Genomic DNA, 14094 nt, shown 5'->3' on the forward strand with positions numbered 1-14094 from the left:
GAAACACATGGATGAAGGTCAGACAACACTGACAGCTCAGCATGCCCCTGCTCCTGATTGGATGGCAGACAGTATTTCACCGCTACCCGACAAACAGAAAGGTGGAATTGTGACACTGACTTCTGAGAATAAGCAAATGTTGACATTTTTTCCTTTGTTTAAATTTATTCCCAGAACCCAAATACTGCAATGCTGCATATATATACCATGTATACCAGAGTTTTAAGCCGAGTTTTTCAGCACTTTTTTTAATAGAAATAGGGATAGGGATGAGGACTACTGCAACCTCCTGCTCTGTGGCCTCCCCTCGAACACTCTCGCACCCCTCCAATCTATTCTAAACTCTGCTGCCCAACTAATCCACCTGTCCCCCCGCTACTCCCCAGCTTCTCCCCTCTGTCAATCCCTTCACTGGCTCCCCATTGCCCAGAGGCTCCAGTACAAAACCATAACCATGACGTACAAAGCCATCCACAACCTGTCTCCTCCATACATCTGTGACCTCGTCTCCCGGTACTTACCTACACGCAATCTCCAATCCTCACAAGACCTCCTAGTCTACTCCCCTCTTATCTCCTCTTACCACAATCGCATACAAGATTTCTCTTGCGTATCACCCCTACTCTGGAACCCTCTACCCCAACATATCAGACTCTCACCTACCATCGAAACCTTCAAAAAGAACCTGAAGACCTACCTCTTCCGGCAAGCCTATAACCTGCAGTAACCACCGATTGACCAAACCGCTGCATGACCAGCTCTACCCTCGCCTACTGTATTCTCACCCATCCCGTGTAGATTGTGAGCCTTCACGGGCAGGTTCCTCTCTCCTCCTGTACCAGTTGTGACTTATATTGTTTAAGATTATTGTACTTGTTTTTATTATGTATACCCCTCCTTACATGTAAAGCGCCATGGAATAAATGGCGCTCTAACAATAAATAATAATAATAGTAATAATGAGGAGCCATGTAGACCAGGATAGGGATGTTGAGCCATGCATACCATTAAAGGGATGAGGAGCCATGCATACCAGGATATAGATGAGGAAACCATGCATACCAGGTTGGGGATGAGGAGCTATGCATACCAGGATAGGGAAACTGGGATGAGGAGCTATGCATACCAGGATAGGGAAAAGGAGACCATGCATTCCAGGATGGGCATGAGGAGCCATGCATACCAGGATAGGGATGAAGAGACCATGCATATCAGAATGGGGTTGAGGAGCCATGCATACCAGGATGGGGATGAGGGGGCCATGCAGACCACGATGGGGATGAGGAGCCATGAATACCAGGATAGGGATGAGGAGTCATGCATACCAGGATAGATAGGTATGAGGAGACAGTACATACTCGGCATATACTTGAGTCAATACGTTTTCCCAGTTTTTTTGTGGTGAAATTAGATGTCTCGGCTTATATTCAGGTTGGTTTAAACTCAAGTACCGTATATACTCGAGTATAAGCCGAGATTTTAAGCCCAAATATTTGGGCTGAAAGTGCCCCTCTCGGCTTATACTCGAGTCAAGGTGGGCGGCAGGGTCGGTGGGTGAGGGGGAGAGGGCGCTGAGGTATACTCACCTAGTCCCGGCGGTCCTGACGCTCCCCCTGCCGTCCCACGGTCTTCGGTGCTGCAGTTCTTCCCCTCTTCAGCGGTCACGTGGGACTGCTCATTAGAGAAATGAATAGGCGGCTCCACCTCCCATAGGGGTGGAGCCACCTATTCATTTCTCTAATCAGAGGTGCCGGTGACCGCTGATAGAGGAAGAAGCTGCGGCACCGAAGACCAGCTGTGCGGGAGAAGGAGCCGGACGCCGGGACCAGGTAAGTATGTCATAGTTACCTGTCCGCATTCAACACGCCGGGTGCCACTCCATCTTCCCGGCGCCGCTCCATCTTCCCGGCGTCTCTGCGCTCTGACTGTTCAGGTCAGAGGGCGCGATGATGGGGCACAGCTATGGGGAAATATGAACGGTGCAGAGCACTATATGGGGCACAGATATGGGGAAATATGAACGGTGCAGAGCAGTATATGGGGCACAGATATGGGGAAATATGAACGGTGCAGAGCACTATATGGGGCACAGCTATGGGGCAATAATGAATGGTGCAGAGCACTATATGGCACAGCTATGGGAAAATATGAACGGTGCAGAGCACTATATGGCACAGCTATGGGGAAATGTGAACGGTGCAGAGCACTATATGGCAGAGCTATGGGGCAATAATGAACGGTGCAGAGCACTATATGGCAGAGCTATGGGGAAATATGAATGGTGCAGAGCACTATATGGCAGAGCTATGGGGAAATATGAATGGTGCAGAGCACTATATGGCACATCTATGGGGAAATAATGAACGGTGCAGAGCATATATGGCACAGCTATGGGGAAATAATGATCTATTTTTATTTTTGAAATTCACCGGTAAATGCTGCATTTCCACCCTAGGCTTATACTCGAGTCAATAAGTTTTCCCAGTTTTTTGTGGCAAAATTAGGGGGGTCGGCTTATACTCGGGTCGGCTTATACTCGAGTATATGCGGTATATATGGTATTTGCTTTCATATAAGTATCTGTGTGTGTCTGTGTGTGAGTGAGTGTGTGTATACATTTACAAATACATGTTTTGTTCTAAAAGATAAAACAATGAATATTAAGTACAATATTGTCCTTCTAATTTAACATTAAATAAATAAGATATAGGCTTTTGAATTCTTCTTCATCTAACATATGGAATGAAACTCCTTGCACTCCATTACAGTAAATCTGCTGCTAAAATTCAATATTTTCTTTCTAATACTAATTATAGATATTCATCAGGGATGAGAAAATTGGACAGATTTCCAACTATGCAATTTGCAGGGTGCATTAGTTAATATTAATCATTCTTGGATAGGTTCCACTCTGATTTAGGAACTTTGTACAATACTATGCAGCACAAGATATATTAAATTAAAATGTCCTATAGGGTAATGTAAATAAGTGATTTTCCTATTGATTTATCATGAAAACATCAGCTATATTTGGTACTACAGATGGGCAATTAATTAAAGTCAGGGAGATTGATACCAAATGTGACACAATTACTGCAGATTTAAGATGTATTGGCATTGGAAAAAAAGAAAATATTGATCATTATTTACACCCCTACATAAGATTTTCATAGCACTATCTTGCATATACAGAATTATAGTAGTGTTTATTAATCTCTTACTTTAGAAAATGTTATTAATGGTACAAATTCACTTTACAATAATTTCACGTATATATATATTTTCTGACCTAATTATTTTTCATTGCCTAGTCATATAAAAATAAAATGGTGAAATTAAATATGCTTTTAAATTAAGTGACTTATTTTAACATGCAGGTATAAATAACCATATTAACCCCTTTAACCCAATGAACCCGTATCTTTTCAGGCACATAACAGCTGATTTGATGATCAGCTGTCATATGCCCCTAGCAGCAGCGGGTGGAATTGCAATCCGCCCTCAAATGTTAACATGTTAAACGACGCTGTCAATCTCTGACAGCGACATTTAACATGGCTGCATCGGAAAAGTGTCACTAAGCTTACCCATTTGCGTCCCAGTCACACGATCATGGGGCACAGATGAGCTGGCATGACAACTAGGGCCTGCAGCAGACCCCTGTGCTTTTCATTCCAGATCTGTTATGAGCTCCACCCAGTGGCCGACTTTTATAGCAGATGATCATTTCTGCTACACATAGCAGGGCTGATGCCCTGCTATCTGTAGCTCAAGCGATCAGTTAATTGCAGCTTTAAGTCTCCTAAGGAGGTCATTAAAGCAAGTAAAAAGTGTATAAAAATAAAAAAAATTGGAAAAAATGTTAAAAAAAATATAAAGTTCAAATCACCCACATTTTGCCCCATTAAAATAAAACAATAAAAAATGCACATATTTTGGTATCACTGCTTTCACAATTGCCCGATCTATCAAAATATAAAAAGGATTAAACCAATCCGTAAGTGGCGTAATGACAAAAAAATCAAAATGCCAGAATTACATTTTTTGGGTCACTGCAGCACTGCAATAAAATGCATCTACTGCAATATGGTATAGATTAAAAAGTCATTTCGTCACACAAAAATTGATCCCTCACCCATCCTCAGATCCCCAAAAACTGGAGACGCTACGGGTATTGGAAAATGACGCCATTTCTTTTTTTTTTTTAAACTTTCGATTTTTTTTCATCATTTAAATAAATAGGAACCTATATATGTTTGGTATCTGTGAACTCATAAAGATCTGGGGAATCATAATTGCATGTCAATTTTAGCATTTAACCCTTTTACCCCCAAGGGTGTGATATGGAAATTTGGGTTGGTTAAATCTACCCGTGTGTGCTGCGGCCGCTCCCAATTATTTCTGAGCCCTTAAAGAATGAGTCTGACACGTGGTGACAGCTTGACATTCAATCAAAGACTGGCCATTTATTTCCTGATACATAGTTTTATAATAGCATATAACAAGGAGTGGTTTGGGCGGTTAGTTAATTAACATACAATTCAGTTATTGGTTATCTGATATATATGGAATATTGTGATAAATGCGCATATGACTGCTGATTATGCAACTAAAATGTAGCTCTCGGTATGTAGGGCAAAGTTGAGGCATCTGACCAGGACTCAGTTACATTTGGCACTTGTTGATCTGCCATTTCAGAAGACTCAGCGGTATCAGTCCCGAACATCTGGTCCAACTTCCCGTTTTTAAGGTGTTTGAGACATAACGGAAAGTACCGAGCACAATCTGGCCTAGCTCATGTGGTAAAGTTGAGCAATTGATTATAAAGTAGCTGAGTAGATAGATATATATTTGCTTTTGTGTAAGTATATGTGATCTTTAAAGGAATATATATATACTAGATGGCAGCCCGATTCTAAAGAATCGGGAGTCTAGAATCCATATATACTTTATTTATTCAAATGTAAGAATAATACAATTAATAAAAATTAGTAAGAAAGAACAAAAAATGGCTGCACTCACCAGCTCTTGACAATTCTTGTTATTTAAGTAAAAATTCAAAAATCACACCAAAATGGCGGGCGGAGTGTGTCACAGTACGGCACGTTTCTGATTGGTCGCTCGCAGCAGGCGGCAACCAATCAGACACTGGACACTGTTGACGTCACTTATCTCCGGACATTAGCTCCGGACATTAGCTCCGGACATTAGCTCCGGACATTATCTCCGCACATTAGCTCCGGACATTAGCTCCGGACATTAGCTCCGGACAAAGCCACGGAAGTTGGCACAAATTGCAGGAAGTAGTATTCTAGGCAATTAATCTCCGGACATTAGCTCCGGACATTAGCTCCGGACATTAGCTCCGGACAAAGCCACGGAAGTTGGCACAAATTGCAGGAAGTAGTATTCTAGGCAATTATATATAAGATATGATTTAAAGGCGTATACATGCAAGTGAGATCTACATGATATACATATTTCTATCACAAGCCCCCCTTAGATATCACTTGCCCTAAGCCTAGCCTCCTGTCCCAAAGCGCTGCAACTCTTTTGTGCTGCCGGCGATCTGACGCAAACCTAGTGTCTACGCCCTACACCGTACAGTCTTTCACAATGAGCGATCAGGAGATCTGTCCCTAAACGGGGGTAGAAACATGCATGGTCTCATATTGGCGACTCTGTGCGATCAGTTCCACATATTCGTCGTCATCAGGATTGGAGGAGCCATCAGGTGGGTGAATCTGAATTCGGATAGGTTCGTCCAGGAGAAGATGCGGCATCAGGTTTGTTGTGTCCTTGACTGTCTTTTCCATCATCAGGATCATTCTGGCTTAGGCGTATCTTCTGGTACGGGAGCCTTCTTGCAGTGCGATGCGTGGATCCAAGTGGGCCTTCCCTCTAGTTTCACAGAGGTTGGTGTCGTCAGCAGCACTTGGAAGGGACCGTCAAATCTGGGGTCGAGCGATCTCCTCACAAACTTCTTCACCAACACCCAGTCTCCTGGTTTCAGGGAGTGTGAACCGGGTACCGATCCTGGATCTGGTAATGAAGAGAAAACTCGAGAATGGACATTAGCAAGTTTCTTGGTCAACTGAATTACGTAAGCAGACAAAGTATCATATTGCATTGTCAACTGCTGAGGGAAGAATACCCCTAACCGAGGGCTGGACCCAAACAGAATCTCATGAGGTGACAACATTTCTGGGCCCCGGGGAGTGTGCCTGACACTAAACAGTGCGATGGGGAGTGTTTCATGCCATGGTTTGCGTGTTTCTTGGGCAACTTTTAACATCCTGTTTTTGAGTGTCCCATTCAGTCTTTCTACTTTCCCGCTACTCTGGGGGTGGTAGGGAGGGTGTAGGCCTAAGTCTGACCCTACTGCTGACCAGATCTCCCTTGTGAGGTTTGCTGTGAATGCGGGCCCCTGATCACTCTCTATCACTTCTGGGACCCCGTATCTGCACACGATCTCTGAGAGTAGCTTCTTTGCAGTAGTCTTTGCTGACTGATTCCTCACTGGGAAAGCTTCTGGCCATCCTGAAAACACGTTCACGACCACAAGGGCATATTCGAATCCTCCACTTGGCGGCATCTGGATGTGGTCTATCTGGATCCTCTGGAAGGGGTACAGCGGTCTGGCAAGATGATGTGTGGGAACTTTCTCCATTCTTCCAGGGTTGCATTTGCCACAGGTCAGACAGCTGCTAGTGAACTTGGCTGTTAGGGTGGAGATCCCTGGAGCGAATCAGTAAGCACCAATCAGATCATTCATCTGTGTCTTTGATCTGTGCGTGGGCCCATGTGCCCACTGGACCACCATAGGGTACATGCTTCGGGGTAAACAGGGTTTGTAGTCCATTGAGTATACTCTTTCTTCTTGATGTGTTGCACCCTTCCGCATCCAATTCTCCTTCTCCTCCTTTGGGGCTTGTTCTTGCAACTTCTTGAATAGATCCCAAGACGTCATCTCATCTGGTGTCTTGTCCTCAGTTGCCACGTAGTAGCCGTCCGGCTCTACGACCTCTCCCATTTCTCCATACTGTCTTCCTTTTGCGGCTTCTTTGGCTGCCATATCCGCCATGTTGTTGCCCCGTGCCTCTACTGTGTTCAGTTTTCCATGTGCTTTGACCTTCAGTACTGCCACCATTTTTGGGAGTTGGAGTGCGCTCAGTAGGTCTTTAATAGCTCCATGATGCTTTACGGTTGTTCCACTTGCTGTGATGAAGTCTCTTGCAGCCCAGATGGGTCCGAAGTCGTGTGCTATGCCATGCGAATACCTTGAATCGGTGTAAATGTTCGCAGTTTTGCCTTCTGCAATCTGGCAAGCCTTCGTCAGCGCTATCAGTTCTGCTTCCTGGGCTGACAGGCTAGGTGGCAGACTCCTGGACCACAGGATTTCTTGATTGCTGGTCACTGCACATCCCGTGTGAAATCTTCCTTCATCATCTGCAAATCTGGAGCCATCTACATAGAGGATCAACTCTGGGTTGGCCAGTGGCTCTTCTGCCACATTGGGTAGTCCTGCTGTTTCCTGTTGCATGATGCTGAAACAATCATGATCATCTGGTCGGAGCAAATCCAGATTCTTGTGGAAGGTATCATGCAGATTTTGATCTGGAGGGTCCATATCTGTATCCCCCCTTGGGAGTGGGAGTAGAGTGGCTGGATTGAGGACTGTACATCTGGAGATGGTGACGTTGTCAGGCAGTAGTAGTGAGCACTGTAGACGAAGATGTCTTGCTGTGGAGAGATGTTTTGGCTGGGTTTGATTGAGAATTGTTGAGATGTCATGTGGAGCCAGGATTTCCAGTGGATGTCCAAGAAGAAATATGTATATCATGTAGATCTCACTTGCATGTATACGCCTTTAAATCATATATATATATATTCCTTTAAAGATCACATATACTTACACAAAAGCAAATATATATCTATCTACTCAGCTACTTTATAATCAATTGCTCAACTTTACCACATGAGCTAGGCCAGATTGTGCTCGGTACTTTCCGCTATGTCTCAAACACCTTAAAAACGGGAAGTTGGACCAGATGTTCGGGACTGATACCGCTGAGTCTTCTGAAATGGCAGATCAACAAGTGCCAAATGTAACTGAGTCCTGGTCAGATGCCTCAACTTTGCCCTACATACCGAGAGCTACATTTTAGTTGCATAATCAGCAGTCATATGCGCATTAATCACAATATTCCATATACAGTGGGGCAAAAAAGTATTTAGTCAGTCAGCAATAGTGCAAGTTTCACCACTTAAAAAGATGAGAGGCGTCTGTAATTTACATCATAGGTAGACCTCAACTATGGGAGACAAATTGAGGGAAAAAAATCCAGAAAATCACATTGTCTGTTTTTTTATCATTTTTTTTGCATATTATGGTGGAAAATAAGTATTTGGTCAGAAACAAACAATCAAGATTTCTGGCTCTCACAGACCTGTAACTTCTTCTTTAAGAGTCTCCTCTTTCCTCCACTCATTACCTGTAGTAATGGCACCTGTTTAAACTTGTTATCAGTATAAAAAGACACCTGTGCACACCCTCAAACAGTCTGACTCCAAACTCCACTATGGTGAAGACCAAAGAGCTGTCAAAGGACACCAGAAACAAAATTGTAGCCCTGCACCAGGCTGGGAAGACTGAATCTACAATAGCCAACCAGCTTGGAGTGAAGAAATCAACAGTGGGAGCAATAATTAGAAAATGGAAGACATACAAGACCACTGATAATCTCCCTCGATCTGGGGCTCCACGCAAAATCCCACCCCGTGGGGTCAGAATGATCACAAGAACGGTGAGCAAAAATCCCAGAACCACGCGGGGGGACCTAGTAAATGAACTGCAGAGAGCTGGGACCAATGTAACAAGGCCTACCATAAGTAACACACTACGCCACCATGGACTCAGATCCTGCAGTGCCAGACGTGTCCCACTGCTTAAGCCAGTACATGTCCGGGCCCGTCTGAAGTTTGCTAGAGAGCATTTGGATGATCCAGAGGAGTTTTGGGAGAATGTCCTATGGTCTGATGAAACCAAACTGGAACTGTTTGGTAGAAACACAACTTGTCGTGTTTGGAGGAAAAAGAATACTGAGTTGCATCCATCAAACACCATACCTACTGTAAAGCATGGTGGTGGAAACATCATGCTTTGGGGCTGTTTCTCTGCAAAGGGGCCAGGACGACTGATCCGGGTACATGAAAGAATGAATGGGGCCATGTATCGTGAGATTTTGAGTGCAAACCTCCTTCCATCAGCAAGGGCATTGAAGATGAAACGTGGCTGGGTCTTTCAACATGACAATGATCCAAAGCACACCGCCAGGGCAACGAAGGAGTGGCTTCGTAAGAAGCATTTCAAGGTCCTGGAGAGGCCTAGCCAGTCTCCAGATCTCAACCCTATAGAAAACCTTTGGAGGGAGTTGAAAGTCCGTGTTGCCAAGCGAAAAGCCAAAAACATCACTGCTCTAGAGGAGATCTGCATGGAGGAATGGGCCAACATACCAACAACAGTGTGTGGCAACCTTGTGAAGACTTACAGAAAACGTTTGACCTCTGTCATTGCCAACAAAGGATATATTACAAAGTATGGAGATGAAATTTTGTTTCTGACCAAATACTTATTTTCCACCATAATATGCAAATAAAATGTTAAAAAAACAGACAATGTGATTTTCTGGATTTTTTTTCTCAGTTTGTCTCCCATAGTTGAGGTCTACCTATGATGTAAATTACAGACGCCTCTCATCTTTTTAAGTGGTGGAACTTGCACTATTGCTGACTGACTAAATACTTTTTTGCCCCACTGTATATCAGATAACTAATAACTGAATTGTATGTTAATTAACTAACCGCCCAAATCACTCCTTGTTATATGCTATTATAAAAACTATGTATCAGGAAATAAATGGCCAGTCTTTGATTGAATGTCAAGCTGTCACCACGTGTCAGACTCATTCTTTAAGGGCTCAGAAATAACTGGGAGCGGCCGCAGCACACACGGGTAGATTTATCCAACCCAAATTTCCATATCAAGTGGCGCCCAACGGCTCGGACGAAGATATCACAGGAGGGGATCCGGCTGACCGCACAGACGAGGGTGCGGGCCACGGCCTTGGCCCACGGGACGGAGACTGCAGCTCCATCAGAGTAAGGTAAGAAAATTCTATCATCTTACCTGAATGTCCCCTGTGCCCAGTCCGGATCTGTACCTTTAGCCGGTCAGGTGTGGTCACCACCGCATTCCCAGGTAGTGTAAAAAGTCCGAGCCTGAACCTAAACCCTGGGATATAAGTCGAGGTGTCTGCTGTGTGCCGTGTATATGTTCTGTGTTTGTGTAACATCCGGGAGAAGAAAGGAACAGTGACTGTTTGTGGTTGCTGGGTAACAGACCGCAGGAGGTCAAATCGCTCGATAAGTTATTGCAGGATTCCTGTGCATAGGAGGGATAGTTAATCCCGGGGCAGCTGACCCCAGGCTCCAGGCACGGGTAGTGATAACTTAGAGGGCTACTGCAGATTCCCGTAGTGCCGACTATCTAGTTAGATAGGTTGGAACGGGGTGGTAGAAATCCCACCTGTTGTGTTTCTCACTCAGGTGGCCCGGGCATAGGTGTGCTCAGTGCGATTGGCAGTAGTCTGTTTCCCAGAGCTTCCTGTACGTGTCACAAAATAATAAAGATGGTGTCGAATCTCCTGGATGTCAATGTTCTTTGTCTGTTAATGTCACGTACTGTCGCTTAACTGTGTAGAATTGAAAAAGAAGTTTTTTTTTCTCCTTCTCTCTCCCCGTCTGTTCTCTATTTAGAACTTCCCCTCCTCCATGCAGTTAGGAGAAATATATGCATTGTAAGTCACACGGTCACAACCGTTTTTTGTTTTTTTTTCTATTCTTTTTTGTTGCTAAGTTTTCTGTTTTTGCATATATATGACATTTATTTGAAGAGGTGAAACTAAATAATATCTATCATTTTTGCTGTGACATACGTGATTTTTGGTATAACAGCAGCTGCTGGTAAAAAAGGGGAAGTGTGTCTCTGACTGCATTTGAGCGCAGCGTACAGAAAAAAAAAAAAAAAAAGGGGGGGGGGAGAGGAGAAGCCGTTTTAATTTTATTTTATTTTCTGTTTTTTGTTGCATTTTTTTTAAGTTTTTAGACTTTTTATAAGTTTTTTCAAAGTTTCTTTTCTTTTCTGCCTCTTCACCTTTTTTGTTTAAAAGGGGTTTTTATTTATTTATTTTTCTTCCTTCTCTGTGAAGATCCTGAGTTTTGGATCGTGTACCCAGTTTTTTTTATGGTTCTTTTATGTTTTGATTTCAACATCTTGCATCAATGTTTTTGAAAGCTCCCTTTTTTTTCTATTTTTCGTGTTTTTATATACTTACCTACTTGAGATTTTTATTGTTGTTTTTTATTTCTCTTTTTTGCAATGGGGAATAATTTGGGCAAACAACAGGAGAGCCTTTTGCTTCCTGATGAGAAAACGGCTCCTCAAATAGTAGCGGAGCATGAAGGTGTCAGATATGTGAAGAATTACAGGCAGCTCATGAAAGTATGTGAAATGCATCAGAACGGCAGAATTCAAGCTGCAGAATGGCATGACGTAGAAAGGAAAATAAGGGAAGTTAGCTGATGTTACATTGCTCAATGCTGATACGTGGTATACAGTAACAGCAGAGCTTACATTGTTTAGGTGGTACAGAGAGATATGTGAGCAAACCAGGAAGTGATTTTTGTATGTATAAGACGGGAGATATTGGATCTGCGCAGTCTGCACCCAGCAGAATCCATTGTACAGGGAGACTTGCTCAGCATGTGGTGCGCCCCGCCCAAACTTGGTACAGGGAGATGGCACTGTTACTCTGACAATGCCGGCACAGGCTGCATCAAAGAAGAAGGAATTCTCTTCTTGTCTTTCTCCTCCATCTTTTTCCTCTCCGTCTTCTGCACTGCCCTCTCCTCCTCCTCTTTCTTCTCCACCTCATTCTCCTCCTCTTTCTCTTCCTCACCCTTCTCATTATTCCGCACCTCCTCCTCCTACACCACACCCACCTCCTTCTTCTTCTTCTTCACCTCCTCCTCCTACACCACACCCACCTCCTTCTTCTTCTTCTTCACCTCCTCCTCCTACACCACACCCACCTCCTTCTTCTTCTTCTTCACCTCCTCCTCCTACACCACACCCACCTCCTTCACACTTTTCATCTCCTCCTCTCTCTCTCTCTCTCTGAAGCACTCTCCCCTTCCTCTAACTCACCCATCTTTTCCTTACTCTGTGTCACACTCTCCTTCTCCTGATCTGCTGCCTGTCGGGCAGGTGCCGAGTCCAGGCAGTGTGATGTCTCTGTATCCAGTGCTCACAGCACAAGGCACATTCTATGTTCCCAATACAGCCCAGCCTCTGACAGTCATGGTATCAGGGGAGGAGGGTGGAGACCCCCCAGTAGAAGGCACCCCCCAAGCCGCAGCAGGCTTCCCCCAGGCAAACCCGGCAGCAGGCAGCTCAGGTCCGGGGACGGGGGGGGGAGACGGCATCACCATCAGATGGTGATCAGTATCCCCGGTCAGAGCAGCCAACATTCACACCACAATGGAACTATAATCCTCCACAGCCTCAGCAGGGTGGGGACACATCCTCTCACAAAAAGACAATATCCAAGACCGCTTATCAGCCACTGCAGGACCCCAGTGCACTCTATCACAACTATTCCTCTGATGAGGATGAAGAGGGGACTTCATACATGCTACCCAGTACTAGAAAGAAAAGCCCACGGGCACCTAGGAGACAGGGGCAGATAGAAGCACCACCATTACACTATGTGCACTTCACCCCAAGTCAGGTGACCAGTATCCTCAACAACCTTCCAGACCCAGAGATGCACCCCATGCCATTCTACAGAAGAATGCAGCAGAACCAGCGCACATATGCAGCCACCTGGAATGATCTGTGGGCAGTGATGGAGATAAAGGCAGGTGATGCCTTCTGGCCAATCATGAAAGAACACTTCAAGCTTTCAGCAGACTTAGACGTACATGCCTGGGAGTCAGGGCCAAAGCTGATTGAACAACTCAGAGAGTGGGCCAAAGGCAGGCTGGCCGGACAGGCCCTCAGCTTACATGACATGAGTCAGGAGAAGACAGAGACTGTGGAGAAGTTTCATGGCAGAGTAATGCAGGTTTTCCAGGACCTGGGCTTCACCATTCATGATCAGATACACAGGCAGATGTTGGCACAGGCCCTTGTGCATGGACTCAGAGAACCAATCAAGAAGCCACTGATAGTTGCTAGACCCGAGTACAGGTCAATAGCAATGGACACCCTGCTCACCGTAGCCAAAGGTATTGAGTCCCAACCAGGAGTGCGGAAGACAACACCCCTTATGGCGGCCATAGACTCTGAAGAGCCACCGCAATACCGAGACAGAAGGAACGTCAGATGTTTCAACTGCGGCAAATTGGGTCATTATCAGAGCCGGTGCAGGGCTCCACCACAACCCAAGACCCTGCCCAGAGGAGCAAGCCGAGGAGCAGACAAGGTGGACAGTGAAGCGCCCCATCCATAGGACAGGGGCAAGCCAGGTCCGCAAGACACCACGCTCCTGACATGCAAAACCCCTTCAGCAGGACCAACCCCTCAAATTACCCTGAAAGTGGATGGCGTTGTCAGGTCTTTTCTTGTGGACACTGGTGCAGCCAGAAGTGTGATGAGACATGTGGAACTCCCTGACCCTACCTGCCTATCAGAATCCTCTGTGTCTTGCGTAGGCATCGACGGTCAAGTCAGAAATTCTCAGCTTACAAAGCCTCTGAGCGTGTGCACTCAGCCAGGACACTCTATCCTATCCCAGTTTGTGGTGTCAAGAACCGGCCCACTCAACCTACTGGGGGCAGACCTTCTACAGAAACTAAAAGCAACCATAGTGTTCCAGGAAGATGGGACCGTGACCCTTTCTTCACCTCTGACCCAGGAAGAGTCAGTTATGCTGGCAGCCTTACAGGAACCTCAAACAACCCATGAAGGCCTACCCAAGGAGGTACTGGACGTAGTACCAGAAAGTCTATGGTCTAAGGGACCCCAAGATG

Source organism: Ranitomeya imitator, chromosome 3, assembly GCF_032444005.1.
Source record: "Ranitomeya imitator isolate aRanImi1 chromosome 3, aRanImi1.pri, whole genome shotgun sequence".
NCBI lineage: Eukaryota > Metazoa > Chordata > Amphibia > Anura > Dendrobatidae > Ranitomeya > Ranitomeya imitator.